This window comes from Peromyscus maniculatus, chromosome 14, assembly GCF_049852395.1.
Source record: "Peromyscus maniculatus bairdii isolate BWxNUB_F1_BW_parent chromosome 14, HU_Pman_BW_mat_3.1, whole genome shotgun sequence".
NCBI lineage: Eukaryota > Metazoa > Chordata > Mammalia > Rodentia > Cricetidae > Peromyscus > Peromyscus maniculatus.
The window spans coordinates 52,027,120-52,045,996 of record NC_134865.1 but is presented as its reverse complement, the minus strand read 5'-3'; the positions used below and the strand labels follow the sequence as shown (position 1 = coordinate 52,045,996).

The 18,877-nt window shown below is 44.5% G+C and overlaps 1 protein-coding gene across 2 annotated transcripts in view; it reads right to left on the bottom strand.

Annotated features, from left to right (window-relative positions):
• Positions 1 to 18,877, bottom strand: part of Rad51b (RAD51 paralog B) — a 541,809-nt gene that overhangs the window by 29,242 nt on the left and 493,690 nt on the right. The window lies entirely within an intron of this gene.

Below are 18,877 nucleotides of genomic sequence, written 5' to 3'. Positions count from 1 at the left end.
TCTGTACAAAGTGACTTATCCAGAGCTGGGCAAAGATTATTGTATTGAATCCTAAAAGTGGCCAAGCTGGAGGCCAATACCTCAGAATTCCCACTTCATGCACTACCATCAGACCACCCTGCCATCTAATAAAACGAGTGCCATGTCTTGGCTTTGAGCACTGGAGAACAGAAAGAAATGTGACAGGTCAAAATTTCACATTCCCTAGCTTTCTGATTCCTTGCAAATCCACACGAGGCTCATATATCACCCCTCTCTCCTTCTGTCAGCGTCTGAGTCTGTTTGGTCGTCACATAAGTGGTGAAAACTTAAAAGCCATGCTGATATGTCCAGCATGTGGGAAAGCACTCCCAGGTTCTCTCTGCCCCGAAACATCCAGAGGCCCATGTATAGGCTTGTAGACACCCAAACAGACCAATCTGTCCACTCACGCACATATCCAACACCATTAAACACTCCTTTGAAAAACAGCATGCTATGTACAGACTTGCTGGGAAGCCACAGGCTGAGTTCTCAGTCACTAGCCAAGGAGAGATGAGATCCAACCCATCCAACCCTAGACCACAGGAAAAAATGCTTTCAACCACAGAGCTGGCTGCAAAAATATTCTTTTTGTAGGAAACAAAATGTTTCCAGCCTTGGGATTTTTTTTTTGTCCTTTTATTGCTATTGAGTAGGAAAGGAAAATGCTTAAGCAAGAGGCCAAGTAAACATCTGAGAAAACCAAAACCAGGTTCCTCTGCTGGAGAGGACAACAGGCGGTGAGTGAGCAGTTCACTGGGTGAGGCCCAGGCCCTGGGCAGCTCTGGGCCAATACTAACTCGGGCAATTCTTCACCTGTTTATCGTTTGATCCTACTTCACTGTAGCTCCATTTACTAAGTAGACTTAGACAAGTTGCCTTACTTTTCTGAGCCTCCGTGTGTTCTAATATCAAGTGTGACTACTAACAATAGCATGTGTTACTAAAGATGTGGGGCAGCCGTTTTAGCTCCATGGTGGGTGAATGTTTACATAAAGGCCTGAGTTTGATCTGGAGTACAAGAAGAAAAGGAGGAGGGGATGATGATGATGATGATGATACACATCAAAGTTACGGGGTCAGCCCAGCAGTGGTGGCGCACACCTTTAATCCCAGCACTTGGGAGGCAGAGCCAGCTGGATCTCTGTGAGTTCGAGGTCAGCCTGGGCTACAGAGCGAGAGCCAGGAAAGGTACAAAGCTATACAGAGAACCCGTCTTAAAAACAAAAAAACAAAACAAACAAAAAAGTTACGGGTCTGGGGAGACGGTTCAGTGGATAAAGAGCCCGCTGTGTCAGCATGAGGACCTGAGTCCATATCTGCAGCAAAGACAGAAAAAGCTAGCACATGCAGTAGTGTGTGTCTAGTGTCTGGGAAACACAGACAGAAGTCCATGGTGTGACTTAGTCAGCCAGTGAGTTCCAGGCTCAGCAAGAGACCTTGTCTAAAACACTAAGGTGGAAAGAGACTGAGAATGGCATCTGGAACTGACCTCTGACTTCCACAGGTACATATGCATCATATGCACACACACACACACACACACACACACACACACACACAGAGTCACACAATGCCTAGCACACAGTTGGCACTTAAGTGTGATTCACTAAGATAGGTTCAGTAACTCTTATAAGTCACTAGAGAACTATTGTCACAGACCACCAGAGCCCAAAGGTTCCTTAGAGAAGAATGCTCTAACTCCTGTATCATATAAATGAGGAGGCAGTCCTGGAGAGATGAAAAGGTCTGGCTAAGTCATCCAGGTAGCAGAAGGCTTGCAGATGGGAAGCAAACAGTAAAGAGAGCTAAAGTTACTTCCATCGCAGAATATACACATGCTATCAGCCGGCAGTGGATCTCAGACTTTGGGTACCCAAAACCTACCCAGGAATGGAGAAACTCAGATTTTTTTTTTTTTTTCGGGGCAGGGCACACCTTCACATTTGCTGGATTTAGCCTGGACAGGGCCCAGAGTGTGAAATGTCACATGTTGTGCAAAGAGTCTAAGCAAAACTCCTTTGATTACCTGTCTAGAAACATCACACGAGGAAGTCGTCGGCCACAGAAACAGCTGATCGCATGACATGGCTTTGCACAAATAAGCCGTGTGGCAAGTTCTTGAAGATAGTGAAAAAATTTCTTTGTATAAAACAGTGTAGAAAGCAGGATAGGAGATGGAGTGTGACATTGAAGCTTCATTGTAGAACCAGAAAATGCCGTCACCTTCAAGACCATTTCTTTCTCTTACAGAGCATAATTCAGGACTGGAAGGACGGCTCGGTGGTGAAGAGTGCACACTGCTTTTGCAGAGGACCTGAGTTCAGTTCCCAGCACACACACTGGACAGCTCACAACCATCTGTAACTCCTGCTCCAGGGGATCCAATGCCCTCTTCTGGATTCTGCAGGCACTGCACACAGATGTATAAACAATACACAGACACACATGTACACATAACTGAAAATTAAAAAAAAAAAATCAAACTCTTTAAAAGTTTAGAAGAATCTTTGACTCTGTGTTATAGAAGAGTTATTTGTCCAAGATCACATATCTCATTAGAGTCAAAGCCTGAAATCAATCTTAAACTATCATCTTTTTAGCAATGAAATATCTTTTTTTCCCATGATACCTAGAAATGAAGACAGTGCCTTTTAGATGTATTTTTTTTTTTACTTTAAATCAATGAGTTCATCTTAACTTTTGAAAGAATTTGGAAGGCTACATTAACTTTCAGTATACTCAAATGTTCCCATGATGCTTCTGGAGTCGATTCATGCTGTAGTATTCCTTGCAGGCTGATGAAGAAAGTGTGGTTAAAAAAGTCACAATATCATATGATGCTGCACAGTTCAGAGGAATCAGGAGTCACAGTTCTATCTGTACATTTCACCTGCTTCCTTTTCATTGGGACTCTGATCTTTAATAATTGCATTAAGTACCCTTGTTACTGGTGACTGTATTATGTGAACTTTCTAAATAAAATCTAAATAAATGAGTAAGGAACTGGATTCGGGTCATTTTCAAAAAGATGGAGTTTTCAGCTATTACTTGTAGTGACAGAAATATGAAAATCTCTTAGAAATTTCTGAAATTCTTTTTATCCCCAGGGTAGAATAGTGATTTTCTTGTTTATAATTTGAAAAATATTTTTAAGTTATTTATTTTTATGTATATGGGTGTTTTGTCTTCATGCATGTCTGTACCACATACATGCAGTGTCCATAGGCCAGAAGAGGGCATTGAATGCTCTGGAACTGGAGTTATAGATGGTTGTGAGCCACTATGTGGGTCCTGGGAATTGAACCTGGGGCTTCTGGAAGAGCAGCCAGTGCTCTTATATGCTAAGTTATCTTCCTAACCCCTATTTTTTTTTTTAAAGGTTGTATGTGTGTGAGCTTATGTGAGTTTCTGTGTACCACATGAGTGCAGGTGCCTACAGAGGCCAGGGCATTAGACTTCCTGGGACTGGTGCTAGCTGATGTGAGTGCTGAAAACTGAACCCAGGTCCTCTGCAAAAGCGGTCAGCACTCTTAACCACTGACCTCCAAGAAAGGTGCTTATTTGTTTAGTGTGGTGCTGAAGGATCTGAGCAGGCATGCTAGGACAGCTCCTCCAAGCCTTCCTGGGAAGGGTCCTCTGAAGCAGCGGTGATCTGCATTCCTCAAGAGTCCCTTCTGAGAGCTGTTATGAAGTCAGTTATGTAGCAAAGTGAAAGCCATGGCCTGCTTCAAGAAAACCAAGTGTGCCTTACAGCTGGGTGATGCCTGTCTTCACAAAAATCTCAGAACACTTGAACTAACTCAGTTCATTGAGTTAGTAACTGTGGCTTCAGAGAGTATTTATTATGATTTAGGCCAATCTTACAGTTATTAACATGAGTCAAATAGTCCGTCCCCCCTCAATTTAATGCAGAGGTCTCCTCATAGAACAGGAGATTGCCCCTGAGTTAGAATCAAAAACCATAACAAACTATAGAACAGTCCCTGCAGAGAACGCTGTGGAATTGTTCTTCTTCATGTCATCAGGGCAGTTAGAGAACATCACTGCATCCTCCACAGTGAACCCACTAAAGGATGGGAGTCTGCCATGCTTTCACCAAGGGAGGGGCAGAGTTTGGACCTGCACATACAGATCCCTGGAAAACTTCAATGCACCTTTTTCAGAGGAGGCCCTGTTAGTTTCAACCCCCTCCCCCACCTCCCACCTCCACAAGACACAATTTCCAGTTATTAAAATGTTTCCTGAACTTAGATCCATCTGGAAAGTTTTGGAAAATCCTACAGGAAGGAGACGAGGCCAAAAGAGCTCCTCTTCTCATGCCAGCCAGGAAGCACTGCACAAAATCTTTGCCCTCCAAGACAGCCAGCTCAGGAGCCCAACTTGTTGGGCGAGGGAACCGCTGGAGATAAGAGCAGTCCTTTGGGGATCTGGAGTCTTACACAAACCATTTATCAAGAGCGGACATTTTAGAGCCAGATCAGTCTATGTCAACCAGAGGAACAGGGCTCATCCTCAGGAGAGTGGAGAGAGACTGAATTTTTGGAACTGGTCACACATGCTGTGGAAGGACTGGAAGGAAAAGAATAGCAATGACAAGAAGCTGTCGCCATCGCCAGGACTGGAGGAATCAAGAAAGAGGCTCTGTTGTTGCTGGAGCCCAGAGGCTGAAGAAGTTCACCCAAACTGGACCTTGGGCAGCAAAGCGATCAGAGACGTGGAGCCCGTACAACTGCCTGAGATACTACTGGAGGCAGGGATTTGGGGAGGAAGAGTTCATAGCTTCTCTACATCTATCCAGGAGGAATAGAAAGGGAGCCTGGGAGATACGAATCGCAGGGCTCAGTTCACCTGTGGTTATTAAGCTGAGCCCAGAAGGCTGGGGAACACATCGGGGAAGAAATAAGCTACTGACTGGAGTGAGGTGCAGGGCAGATTCCTGACTGCCAAGCTGCAGAGAGGTGTTTTTTACCAAAACCTGGAAGCTGCAAGTTCTCCAATTTTGCTGCTTACCAATACTCCTGACCTGAAATTTGCCAGAATTGCCTGGGGCAAAGAGGCATGCCTACTCACAGGAGACCCCTCCCTGAGAGAGCAGGCTGCTCTTCCAGAGGTCCTGAGTTCAATTCCCAGCAACCATATGGCGGCTCACAACCATCTATAGTGAGATCTGGTGCCCTCTTCTGGCATGCAGGCAGAACACTGTGCTTATGTGTACTAATAAATAAATAAATAAATAAATAAATAAATAAATATTAAAAAAAAGATTCTGTGCAAATACAAGAAATCCTTTTGGATCTCTAAACTAATTCCTGATAGGAGTCGCTGAGGCCGGGTAGAAATGGAAGCAGGCACCGTGTCACATAAGCAGGGAACTACGAATCCCCCAAGCAGTGCCAGCTCTTGCCCCACCCTCTCCAATCTGTTCTTTCTCTAGTGCTAGCCCACTTCAGAGGGTGGTAGCCTCATCCACTCACCCACGCATCAGAAACACCGCCCCCTCCCCGCGTGCGCGCACACACGTGCACACACACAGACACAGACACACACAGACACAGACACACACACACAGACGCACGCACGCACGCATGCACGCACGCGCACACACACACACACACACATATACTTCTCCAGGTGGCTTTTTCTGTGTTTAGCTGCTGTTGACCCTGCCTGCTCACTGTCTCGTAGCTCTCACCTTTTTAGCCCCATAGCCACTGCCTGGGTTCAGGCCTTCATTTCTTTGCATCCTATTCCCAATCCCTCCAAATCCAAAGGGCAAACTCTTGTCCAAGGAATCCCCGTGAAGCACAAATCCGATGTCACAGCCTCCAGGGGGTTCCTATCCTTGCTTTGTCCTCAGCTAAGGCCCACCTTCCCCTCCCTTCGACCTGCTGCAGACACGTATCTTCCCCAGGAACACGAGAGAAGGGCCCTCTGCAGTTCCTATCTCAGTGCCTTTACTCATGGCTTCCTCTGTACTTGGCAAATACCAACACAATTTTCAAGTTTTGTCTCAAATCGCATACTTTCCCCTCCATCTTTTTCCGATCACCCCCTCCTGACGAGTTTAAGCAGCCCAGCACGGAACCTGCACTAAACTCCTGTAGTCCATCCCTCAGCCTCTGCTTCTACTGGACGCACGTCTACTTCCTTCTCTTAGCAGTTCTCCTTCACTAAAATAGTTCTTTGGTCCAGAAAAGGGGCTTTGTTTGACTTCATATTCCCAAAAGCATCTACATCTACCTGGAAAAGGTATGAAGTACAGAAGGAAGATGGAGAGAAAACAGAGGTGCCCAACAAGAACAGTTAAATCCCTTGTCTAAGTAAAGACAGAGCATTAGGGGAGGACCTGAGTTTATGGCTAGACATACACACAGGACTACTATAACAAGCACTAATGTTTTAATGAAGTTTGTTACCAAAGGCTTTATGGACACTGCATACCACCTTAGTCTGGTTGTTGCTGCTATATCTGAATACCACAGACTGGGTAGTCGATAATGTGCAGAGATGAATTTCAGTTCTAGAGCCTTGGACAGCTGAGATGGAGGGCCTGTATCTAGTGAGGGCCTTTCTTACATCATCACACAATGGAAGGACAAAGAGAAGGCAAGAAAGAAATAAAATGGGGCCAAATTCACATTTTTATAAGGGACACATTAACCTAGTCACAAAGCCTTCTGGCCCAGCCACCTCTTAAATACCTTCTCTTAAAAGAAAGTATCTTGTGTGCGCAAGTGTGCATGTGTGCTGGTGTGCACACACCATGAAGACAGCTGTCTCAAGGGTCTATTCTCATCTCCCACTTCATCCAGGCAGAATCTCTCGTTTCGGCTATTGCACTGCATGCTCCAGGCTCGCTGGCCTTCGAGCCTTGGGGGATGATATTCCCCTTTCCGCCTGGCTGACGGAGTGCTGGGATTGCAGATGCAAACCTCTGCATCTGGCTTTTTATGTGAGTTCCAGGGACAAACCTGGGTTATCAGGCTTTCATGTCTAGTGCTCTTACCTACGGCACCATCTCCCTACCATGGCCCTGTCCCACCCCTTAACACCGGAACTTAGAGTAACCATCAACTTTCCAACATATGCTTGGGGAGAGGCACATTCAAACTGCAGCATATATATATATTTTTAACTGAGGAGAAGCGATCACATTTTAATATGTTTTAATAGCTGGAAAATGAGCAAGGACTTCCAATGCTATGGCAGTTACTCACTTAACTCATCTCTATGAATTTTCTCAGGAAGTACTTGGCCTCTGAATAGTCACACCATGGAGCAAGAGCCTTCCTGTGAAGAAGCCCCAGAGACTGTGGCTCCCCTGAGACGAATATTCTGAAGAGTGTCTTAGAAGCCTTGGTCTTTTCAAATCAACGGGATGGGATGCTGGTGGCTGTTAGCTGAGCCAGTCACAAGGATCTCAGAGCAGGTAGTGGGGATGGCAGACAAGGGCAAGGCCGGTGCCAGAATGGAGTCACACAAGGAAATCGAGGCCAGTGACAAAGAAGAGCCAAACATCCCAGCATGGCTCAATATAGGCTAGTACGTCTAGAGAGAACATTGTATAAATGGCTATTAATAAAAGCAAAGCACTTGGCGGAAGGATAGCTGTTGAAGGGCTGGAGGCCATGTTGAATCTGCTAAACCTTTCATGTTCAAGGAAGCACCAGTAACAGAACACTGGATGGCTGTCATCTCATCCTCTAAACACTGACTGAATCCTTAGCAGGGTGCTGGGATGAGACTTTCAGAAAACAGACACCTCAGAATTTAAAGGTAAACCACGAAGTTGCTTACTCTATGGGAAAATAACTTTTTAGGGCAAAAGTAAGGTCTTAGGCATAATTTATCTATCATTCTGTATCACCCATAAATTGCATTTGTGGGGTTTACCATGGTCCCTGCCCATTCTCACTGGAGAACATCCTGGGCAGATGAGTAAAGGTCTGTCAGAAAGAGAGGCAAGACTTCATAGGGATGCCCTTTCTTTCTTTGTTGACAGTAAGGGGCACAACGTGATACTGAAGTCAGTCCATGGCAAAGGTGTTGCAGCAGCAAGACCATAGCTTGGAAGCTGAGAGAGGAAAGGGTGGGCATTTCTCTGACAGAATGGTAAGATTCAGGGGTGATGCCTGAGAGCTCCTTCTCTCCCAGAACTCTTCTGGCAGCACACGGAGCCACAGAAATACAGGAAATAACTCAGGGTTGCTAGACAGAGATCAAAATAGCTTTCTCCAGGTAATAGATCATCCCGCTCTTTGAAGGAATCATTCTGTCTATTACAACCATCTCAGGTAGTCACCCCACAGGGGTTGAACAGAGAAATTAACTCCAAGTGCATGCATGAGCAACCTTACATTAACATGGGATGTAGTGTAAGATGAAGGTTAAGAACCCAGAGTGTAGATGAGGGAGTACATACGTGTGATTGGAGCTGGGCACAAAGGAGAAGGAAATTCTGGGCCAGAAGCCATGTGATTTAGAGCCAAAATTTAAAGCTCGATAAACCTCAGTGTATTCACCTATAAATCATACCTAGAAGTGTCTAACCTATAGAGGTACTATGAGGCTTGAACAATAGAATGCCCACAAAGAACTTAGAAGAGTAACTGGCCCAATAGAAACCCCATAAATAGCTGGGATAACAAAGCAGAGTGACCCCGAAGCAGGGCTGAGGGGACCTTGGGTGGACAGCTCCTGATCCCTCCCAAATATACTCAAGACCTCAGTTCTGTTCTGTGAGCTTTGTAAAGATGTATCTTCTGTGGTTCTGATGGGCAGTGAAGAACTCTGCTGGAGAGTGTTGCCTCATGATTCCAGCCCAGGGCCTCACTGCCCGTTCTGGAGAGAAGCTTCAGAAAGTAGGCAGTGGGGTACAACCACCACAGGTTGGCTCCCCAAAGGTATTCTCAAAATCATAGTCCCTATGGTAACAATAAAGAAGGAGTCCAAGCGCCAAGCACACAGTCTTTGTCCAAAATGCCAAGCCTCCTACGCCCTGCCAAGCCCAGAAGGAAGACTTCCAAGAGGAGACCTTAAGAGGAAAAAACCTCTGTTTCAAGCATTTAAACTAAGGCAGTTGTCAGAAGCCATTGCCTGATTTAAAAATCTAGAGAGAGCTAGGGACAGGGAGAGGGCCAAGAGGGCGAAGGAAAGAAAGGAGTATGTCAACTGAAAACTCCAAATTATATAAAGCAGCAGAAATTGGGAAAGCCCAATGACTTATATTGCTCCTGACAACCAATCATGCATTTGATAATGTGTAACATATCATAAAATGTTATGGTAACATAAGACTGCATAAATTCAAACCGAATGCCAGAGACATATTCATTTACCCTCACACTTCCATCATGGAACTCCCTGTCTGCATCCGGTCCCTGCCCCCAACTCTGTAGGCTGTTCAGATGCTGGAAGAAGCCCACTCCAGACACCGCTCCAGTCAGTGAGCTCAGGAAGGATGAGAAATGCAAACGAGCACTGGACCTTACTTAGTACTCTCTGCCCCAGCCCCTTCAGGCCAACAGCAGAGGCCACAGGCTCAGGTAGCCTGCCAGACCACTGTGTGGATTCTCCCTGGCAACAGCAGCCAGACCAGGAGTGATGACCAGTGTGATGACCAGAAGCTGCTTCAATGCAGCAAGCTGCGTGGAATCACACACCTAGACAGACAGAGCAGGGAGCTTCTTCACTAGCCATTGCCAGGAGCATTTTGAAGCCAAACAATGCTAAGAAAAAGGGAAGAAGATATCAAAAAGACTATCATCCCTACATGTCCCTGCTCCTGAGTGGGAGGTGCTGTTCTCACGGGTAACTCAGTACCCTTTGCAGGTAAGTTAAATGCCATTCTAGATTCAACTGTCTTTCAGGAAAAATCAGAGTGAAGGGGAGAGAGAGAGAGAGAGAGAGAGAGAGAGAGAGAGAGAGAGAGAGAATGAATGAGAATAAGGGTTATTAACTGTGACCCTAAAGAATCATTAAGATAGACTTCATTTTCCAATCCTTCATTTAATTCCTACACTTAAAAATTTAAAAAGCCCAGCGGTGGTGGCGCACGCCTTTGATCCCAGCACTCGGGAGGCAGAGGCAGGTGGATCTCTGTGAGTTCAAGGCCAGCCTGGTCTACAGAGTGAGTTCCAGGACAGGCTCCAAAGCTACACAGAGAAACCCTGTCTTGGAAAAAAAAATTTAAACAATAGTAACACCAACAAAACCTCTTATATCTCAGACAACATGGTACATGGCAAAAAGAACATGGGCTCTAGAGTAATAAAGCGTGTTGAATTGAATATAACTTACTTACCTTACTAACCCAGCTTTCCTTTGTAAGACTGGGGAAGACAAGATCTGTGCTGAAGGTCTGTTGTGGGACTGACAGAAACCAGGCATATGAAAGAGTCCACCCTGAAGCCTATGACCCTGCAGGTACTGTGCACAGGCTAACTCCTTCCCTCCTAGATGGCGAGAAGCTTTTAGTTCTGCCTGGAGCTCTGGGACCAAGCATGATACCCTGAGATGGCAGAAAATGGGCCACACACAGGTGGTCTCCTGTCCTGCAGTGCCTTTTCACAAGTAATATGCAAGACTCAAAAATGGTATAACCACCAAGTGTCTTCCACATTGGGAAAACCAAGAAAAATACCAGAAAAAGGATTGCATGCCTTTAACCTATGAAGGCTGGTAACAGAAGCATGGGGCTTAAGGGTGTCCTTCCAAGAGCACAAATGATTCTCTTTTCCCCCCTTCGGTTTTTTCAAGACAAGATTTCTCTGTATAGTTTTGGTGCCTGTCCTGGATCTCACTCCGTAGACCAGGCTGGCCTCGAACTCACAGAGATCCGCCTGCCTCTGCCTCCCGAGTGCTGGGATTAAAGGCGTGCACCACCACCCGGCTCACAAATGACTCTTGCAGAACATCGTCTAGAAGCACAGATCCTCCACGGGGAATTTCAGGCTCACTGTGAAGTTCAACTAGGAAAAGGATACCAAGTCCCCAATCTGAGCCCAAGATTCAAAGACTGACCTTCACAATTCATTGCAACATAGAATGAGAAGGTGCTCTTAAGAAGAATATTTTTCTGCAGAATTCTGTAGATTTTTGTTGTTGTTGTTGTTGCACTACTGAAAGTCACAGGAGATATAAATAACACATCACCTATCAGCCTAGGAATTTGGCTGGGTTTGGGAACTTCTTTTTATTTACTTATTTTTTTAAACTCAGAGTCTATCTTAAAGAGTCATCAGAGAAAATGAAAACAGCAATATGCCAGAAATGAGAAGAAGTGAATTCGAATTGCATGTCCATTTCTTTTACTTGCTAGCTTCATAACTATGAACCAACCACTTAGCCCCAGACACTTACCCAACTGTGAAAAAAAAAAAAAAGAGGTTAGAAGAGACTGTAAGCCTCAAAGTCACTACTGTGAGAGTCATCAACCGCTTGCTAAAGATCTCAGATCCCATCTCTGCTATGCCTTAACCGAATCTGTCAGTGGGGAGAGGGCCCCGGACCTCATGGACCACAGGCACCTGAGCTTACCCAGTGATGACTACAATGAGAGTGACTGGATAAACCAGGAGGTATTTCAGATGAGACACTGTCACGTTCTAGTGGAAATGCTGATTCAAATATCACCAGTTCATAGTTCACGCAGATATGGAGCCCATCTTGCCCTTTGCTTTCGCCAATCAAGAACTGCTCCATGGTTTCTTCGGCCATAACTAAAGAATCAAGGCTAAAATGCAGCATCCTGCCCAACCTTCATTCTCAAATGAGCCAAATATATTTCAGCGTCCTTGACTCCCAAGCCTTGTCCAAGAGACCTCGTAGCCGTTTCCTATGTTGCTTCCCAACTGGAAGCATTTTTTTTTTTTTTTTAAGCTAGACAAACAGGGTCTTCAGTTTGGTTCCAACGCCCTGTGTCTCTTTCACTTCCTGTAAATGCTCAGATTTCTCTAAAAAAAAATCTTACCCAGCTATTTGGCCTAGTTTCCTTTACAAGTTAGAGCTGGGGAGGTCACTGCACCAGGGGATTTGGAACTAGACAATAGCATGTAAAAATAAAACTTCTCAGAGCTGGAGGAGAATGATGGAGAGAGAGGCTTATTATAGGGGATTCACCTTCCTGAGCTCTGTGAGCAGACCCAGCACTGGGCCCCTGATGGTTGAGGACCAGGATCCTCAAAGAGAGAAACAAGGACATGTGAGCCCGCCACAAAAATAAAGGCAGGTGGTTTAAATACATTAATAAATATATAAATATATTCTTTATTCTCATATATATCTTCTGCACTTTTTTGAAATGGTGGTAACAACCAGTTTTACAACTCTACTTCACACACACACACACACACACACACACACACACACACACACACACACAAATGCTTTAGTTTTATTTAAACTCTCAGTCCCTAAAGTGTTCAAAATCTCCCAGGAAAGATCCACTCCGAGTGAAGGGCCAAGGTCCATGACCTGACACAGCTGAAGATTTGAATAAGGGATCTTCAGCCGAAGCACCAGCGACCAACCGCACCTGTGTTTTTAACAGAGAGAGCCCCTTTTACTGGGGTCCATTGAGAAATAGCAATGGCGACTGTACTGACATTTTTCTTTTCCTTTTTAAAATGTTTACTATTGTATAGTATTGTTTGTGTGTATGTTTTGCCTGAAAGCATGTCTGTGCACCACACGCATGCAGTGCCTGTGAGGCCAGAAGAGGGTGTGGGAACCCTGGAACTGGAATTATAGATGGTTGTGAGCTGCCATGCGGGTGCTGGGAACCAAGCTCAGGTCCTCTGGAAGAGCAGCCAGTGCTTTTAACAGCTGAGCCAACTCTCCAGTCTCTAGACACTGACTTTTTTCAAAGGAGGCATATCAAGTGTGTGTGTGCATATATGTGTGTGTGTGTGTGCGCGCGCGCGCGTGCGTATGTGGGTGTCCTTTAGGTGGTAAGAAGGATATGAATATTTGTAACTTCAGCGTGGAGATAGTAATAGGAGTTGTCGGTTTGATAACTGCTGTCCTGGTCTCCATTAAGCCTATGCCTATTCTCTGTGGCACAACTCGACATTACTATTTGTGGTCACAACACCCTTTCAAGTAGAATTCCGTCCGAGTTTTCTTTACCTACCTACCTGGGTGGCCTGAAAAAAAAAAAAAAAAAAGAATCCTTTAAAAGTCACCATTCTCCTACTCTGTTCAAAACCTGTTAGAGCATTTCTGATTGGAGAGTTTGGGCAGGGCTTCAGATTTCACACTTGAAGAGTCTGAAAAGGGAGGGAACATTTATACTCAAGGCAATGTACTTGGCTGGAATTCCATGTTCCTTTGGCTATTTCTACAGATATTTATGCTTAAAAGAATTTCCTCCCACCCAGTAGCATGGCCAAATTCTCTTTTGCACATGTGAGCTGTGAGTGCTCTCTCTGTCTCTCTCTTTCCTTTCTCTCTCTCTGTCTCTCTCTGTCTCTCTCTGTCTCTCTCTCCCTCCCTCCCTGCCTGCCTAAAAACAGCAGGTGAGCAGATGTGCTGGAGTGAAAAGCAAAATTGGAAGCTGTCTATGGGAAGGATTTATGTTTGAGTTAGGGCAACGAAGTCTGCTCTCTCTGGAGCAGAAACCTTCAGAGAAATCTGGAAGCCAAGAGGCACAAAACTATGGCTTATAGCGTCTAAGACATCATGTTAGCCATTGGGTGACTATGGGTTTAAAGTCTCCCATTAGGCCCCAAATCTACTTTAAGGACTTCTGTTTACCTTCAAGTGCTCAAGCCACCTGTCTCTGAAGGATCCCTCCCTCATGTGGCATGGATGCCCGCCACGTTCAGGGCTCTGGCTTGGTTATAGAAAGGAATTCCTGCGAGGATTCTAGGGACAGACTAGACTGGTTCCCATTCTTCCACAGCTCTCAGCAGATGGCTTCTAAAGCGCCATCGTGTTCAGTAGTCCGATACCACTGCCATTCAGATATCGGCTTGCAGTTGTCCGGGTCTGGAGTGAGACTCTGTAGCTGACTACGGATGCTTTAAGGAACTACTAAGCTGCAACATTCAATATGGGGAAGAGTGACTCAAGACCGGGCTCACATATTCATCAAAGACTGCTTCTTGGATCTTCATTTGTCTTATGACATTGGCTCCCAGTCAGCCCAAGCTGGCCTGGACCTTGCATCCTGTTGTCTCAGCATCCTAAGAAGGATGTGTTTGCCTCTTTCTTTTTCACCTTCTCTCAGGACCTGTGGGTCGGACAGTGTCCTTAGCTCTGGAGCTGCATCTTCGGTGGGCTCCTCATTAGGGCTTGCGAATACAGCAGGAGATGCTCGGTACAACTGTGATCCAGAGGGAAGCGGGTTCCATGAAGGCTCGTGTCTTCACAGTGACGACGTCTGAGTCTTTGAAAAGTCCAAAATGGATTCTGAGAGAATTCCATCGTCAGAAAGGAAACACTGGATACTCCAGCCCCAGATCCCAAATAACCTATGGCATTGAGAAAAGCCACAGGCCCAAATCAGGATTAGGGCCTTCAGTAATAGTATTGGTCCTGTCAACAACATATTGGCTCCTCCCTCGAATGTTCAATAACTTTAGGGCGCCTCCTGAGTAGAAGATGAAAATATTATTATAAAGTCTATTCAAATAAACTGCCTATATGAAAAGGTCACCTACTTCTAATCTGTTGAAATAAGAGAGTCATAATATTTATTTCATCAAGAGGCTTAGCCGGGATTAATTTATTTCATTACTCCTTCTAGGGCACTTCAAAATTTATATAATGCCATATGTGGTTCGTAGGAACAGACTTCATGAGGATTTGACGAAAAATACTCTGAATGTTTCGTCAGGTCTTGCATCATCTTCAAGCACAGCCACCCACACTAGAACTTTCTGAGTCATCACAAGGAACCTGGTACTTCAAGAACTTCCCAAATGTTGGTTTTGGCCAATTCACTGTATCTACTGCTGCCTCTTAATCATCCCAGAACCTTTATTAGTGGTAGGAACTTCTATCACCTTTATATTTATTAATTATTGATATGCATGTAGAAAATACATCCCCGTGATTGTCTTTCCAAGTAAACCAAGCAATGAGGGGGTATTGGCTACCATTTTTAATTCTTTGATTCTAGCATCTTCCATAGGAATGAGCAGACATGGGGGTGATTCAATAAAAAATTGTCAAACAGATGCTGAGAGGAACCCTCTGCTCAGTTACAAAGCAGAATCCAGTCTGTGCCACCAGATATGAGTGGCTTCCTGCTTTTCTTCTGTGCTGGGCGCCACCCTCACATCTCCCCTTCCTGCCTATCCTAGGTTACCTGGTATTTAAAACATGGCTTTCAACCTTGGTAGTACATCAGAACCACCTGGGTGAGCTTTACACATGAAATCAATTCTTAGGCCTAGGTGCGCTCTCCTGCTGTCCCTTCCCAGGCAGAGATTTTGCTTTAGCTTGTCAACCTGGAGCTCTGGCTCTGGTATCTCACAAAAGCTGTCATGCTGAAGCTGCAATGCAGTCAGGCTTGAGAACCACTGGTTGGAACTACTCAGGCCCCACTCTCTCCTGGTGTCTTCTCAAGACGCCCTCCATGATTTCACCTTTCTTTGGATTCACAGTGGTTACTGTTTCAGCCATTCCCACAGGAGTAAGTCAGACACTGCCTTGTGATGTCGCTTTAGCATCCCTAACTCTGGACTCCCTCTTGATTGACACTGCCTTGTGATGTTGCTTCAGCATCCCTTACTCTGGACTCCCTCTTGATTGACACTGCCTTGTGATGGTGCTTTAGCATCCCTAACTCTGAACTCCCTCTTGATTATTCATGAGCACATACATGTACCCATATAAAATCTTCCATCCCTGCCTGGAAGGCACTCAAGATCAGAACTGCCCTCTTCTTCCTGGCATCTCTATGTCATGCACATGGTGAGCTCACACACATTTTCGGATGATTTAAAATGCCAAAGACAACAGTAGACCTAGCAGAGGCCGCTTTAATTCTCCTCTAAAGACATGTTTTTGGTTAGGAGAAAAAGACTGTAAAATGGGTAGAAGTAGATTGGAGCAGTACAGGGAAAGAGTAATTAAAAGCCCAGTAGAAAAGAGCCCCAAATTAGTTCAAAGGAAAATGTGTCCCAGCATCTTAAGAAGGTCCTTGCAAAACACTGAGCAGAATGAACAAGAGATTGAACTTGGCCTGTACCCTGATAAGGAGTTTTCTTTCTTAGTTATATAATTTTATAACGTTTCCAGGGTGTAAAGAAAATATTCCGCCAAGGGGGACTCCTTCCCTGGGACAATACAATTTAACTCTTGGGCTGTTCAGCTTGACTTGACCCCCTGTGATTCCAGACTAAGCCTTATATTCAAGAGCCCTGGTGCAGGATAAAACATAATCCTCATTCCATAAGCTTGATTCCTTGGTAGAGTGGTCTCTGTTTGCAGACTGAAAACAAAACCAAAAGCAAGAAATAAAAAACTCTATCTGTTATCTTCAAGTTGGTATCTCAGAGGTATGGCTATCCTAGAATGGCCCTACACACTCTCCTGCTCAGAGGTACCATAAGAAGGTATTTCTAGACTAATTTTAAAGGATTGTTTGGTTGCCCATATCACCAAAAAGCCTTATGGCTTCAATACTTTGTCATGAACTAAGACCACAGGAAAGACTGAGACAATCACTAACCCACTATCTGCTAAGGTGAGATAAGGTCATCAGATTGAGACATTGTTTCCCACAGGGAACATTATCCTAGGTACTAGGTCACAAATTTAACACGTTCTTTCTACAAAGAAATCAAATGCATGTTCTCTTGTCTGGACTGGTAGTCCAGTCATATTTTCATTAATAGTTCATTTTTGTTTGAAAACCAGACTTGAAGGCATTCAAGCCTGCTGCTGAGTGATCAGTAACCAGAGCAACACATTTTCCTTTGGAGCTCACACCAATGACCCATCTAATAGGATATGAGTTCATAGACTGTCACTGATCTATCCACACTTTGTTCCTGGTGCTTCTTGTGATCAGTGGCCTGTATTTGACCCGATCAGCCAAGAGCTACCCAAATCCTCAAGTCACCAAAGACACAAAAAACAGCATTTGTTCTATCAAGTATTTCCTGTTGGCTCTGATAAAATGGACAAGAATGAACATGTTATCATAAGGAAACCAAAAAATTCAGTTTTAACTTTATTTATTTACAAATTCTACCTAGAATTAGAAAAACTAGACTATGGAAGTCTGGATTCCACAGTACTATATGTGAGAGATTACAGAATCAGGATGTTCTAAGAAGAAAGGCATCTCAAATGAAAGGCAGAGACACCGTGGGTTTTCAACAAGTAGGGTCTGGGGTCCATGAAGCGAAAGAATCCACACTGATTTTGGGAACACAAAGGCCCTTGTGCTTACAGACAAGCACTAGGGAAACCAGGAATGTTAAACACACAGGCTTGTCTCTTCAGCGGAAGGGATGTATGTATACCTGTTTTCTACCCTGAAGGCTACGAGTGGATGTGGTTAATAACCTGGTGACCTGTGCTATCTGTAAGGCCAAACCTCACCCAAACACCCCAGAATGTTTATTCCAGACCCTTCCTCCTAGGCCTTTATCTTTAGCTTTGTTTCTCAGTCAATAGAACCCATCCTTAGGAAAGATGTCACATGTACTTTATAGCCTGGTGACCTCTATGCTATCTGTATGATCAAGACCACACCAGATCCTAGGCCCATAAGCTACAGCACCCATTTTTATGGAAGAGGTCACATGTATTTTGCAAAAGAGTTTCAATGCAGTCACAACTTAAGCTTTATTGTGCACATGGGATTGAGATAACTGTGACCAAAAAACTTTTTTCCAAAGTTGTACTGTACTTAAGTTATGTCTAAAGTAAACTGCCCAGTGTCAGACCCTAGAAGTTTGAGCTAACATCAGCTAACTAAATCATGTTGAACTGGATTTTCTTCTTGTCTCATGTGGATCATGACTCTGCTGGCCCTGGTGGTCACAGAGACACCCCCCTCCCCCCACACACACATACACTAATTCACAAAGAATGCTGCTATTATCAGTGCTATATCTGATAACTACTAACAATGTTTATTTATCAACATTTACCACTTATAAGACACAAAATCTTCTGGATGCATTCCATCAAGAAAAATATTGGATGTAGCACCCAGGGCACTGGAATCACCAGTGAAAAGGTGTCTCTGAGGTAACAGATGTGCCAGGGCCTGAAAATACAAGAATGCTTCCTTGCATGGAAATAATCAGTTTTATCTTCTCAGAACAGGGCTGACCCAGTGACCAGGCTGGAATGTTATTTACACAGGCCCAAGAAAATCAAGAAGAATCCTCTGGTCTTTAACCAAGGACATCCATAAAGCTGTCTGGAAAAGGCAAATGTTCATATCTGTATCAGATGATTCCTGTCTCCTTGCTAAAAAGAGTCAATTTATTGCCTACTGGTAAAAAGCAACACCATCCTGCCCTATCTCCTCTGGAAAGGGCCCCCAGTACCACCCCCTTCTTTATTAACCTGGATTCATCATGTATTTAGACATCAAATCTGGCTTTGAATCCTGCCCCCATTCAAAACATCAGGGTATCCAACCAGTCTTTTTCCTTTGCCCTCTTTTGTGAGAGATGCCAATTAAGTCTGGTCAAAAGTTGGGATAAAGCTGAGGTAGGGCATCAAGAGATAGAAACTCCCTGATTTTTGAGAAGATCAGACTATAGCGTTCTTTTCTCTGGAGTTGGGAGAGAAGATTATGAAGGCAGTGGACAGTATGAATGGAGGGACTCTCCCCCAAGGAAGTCATCAAACTTTCAGAGGACTCTGACATCATTTAGTA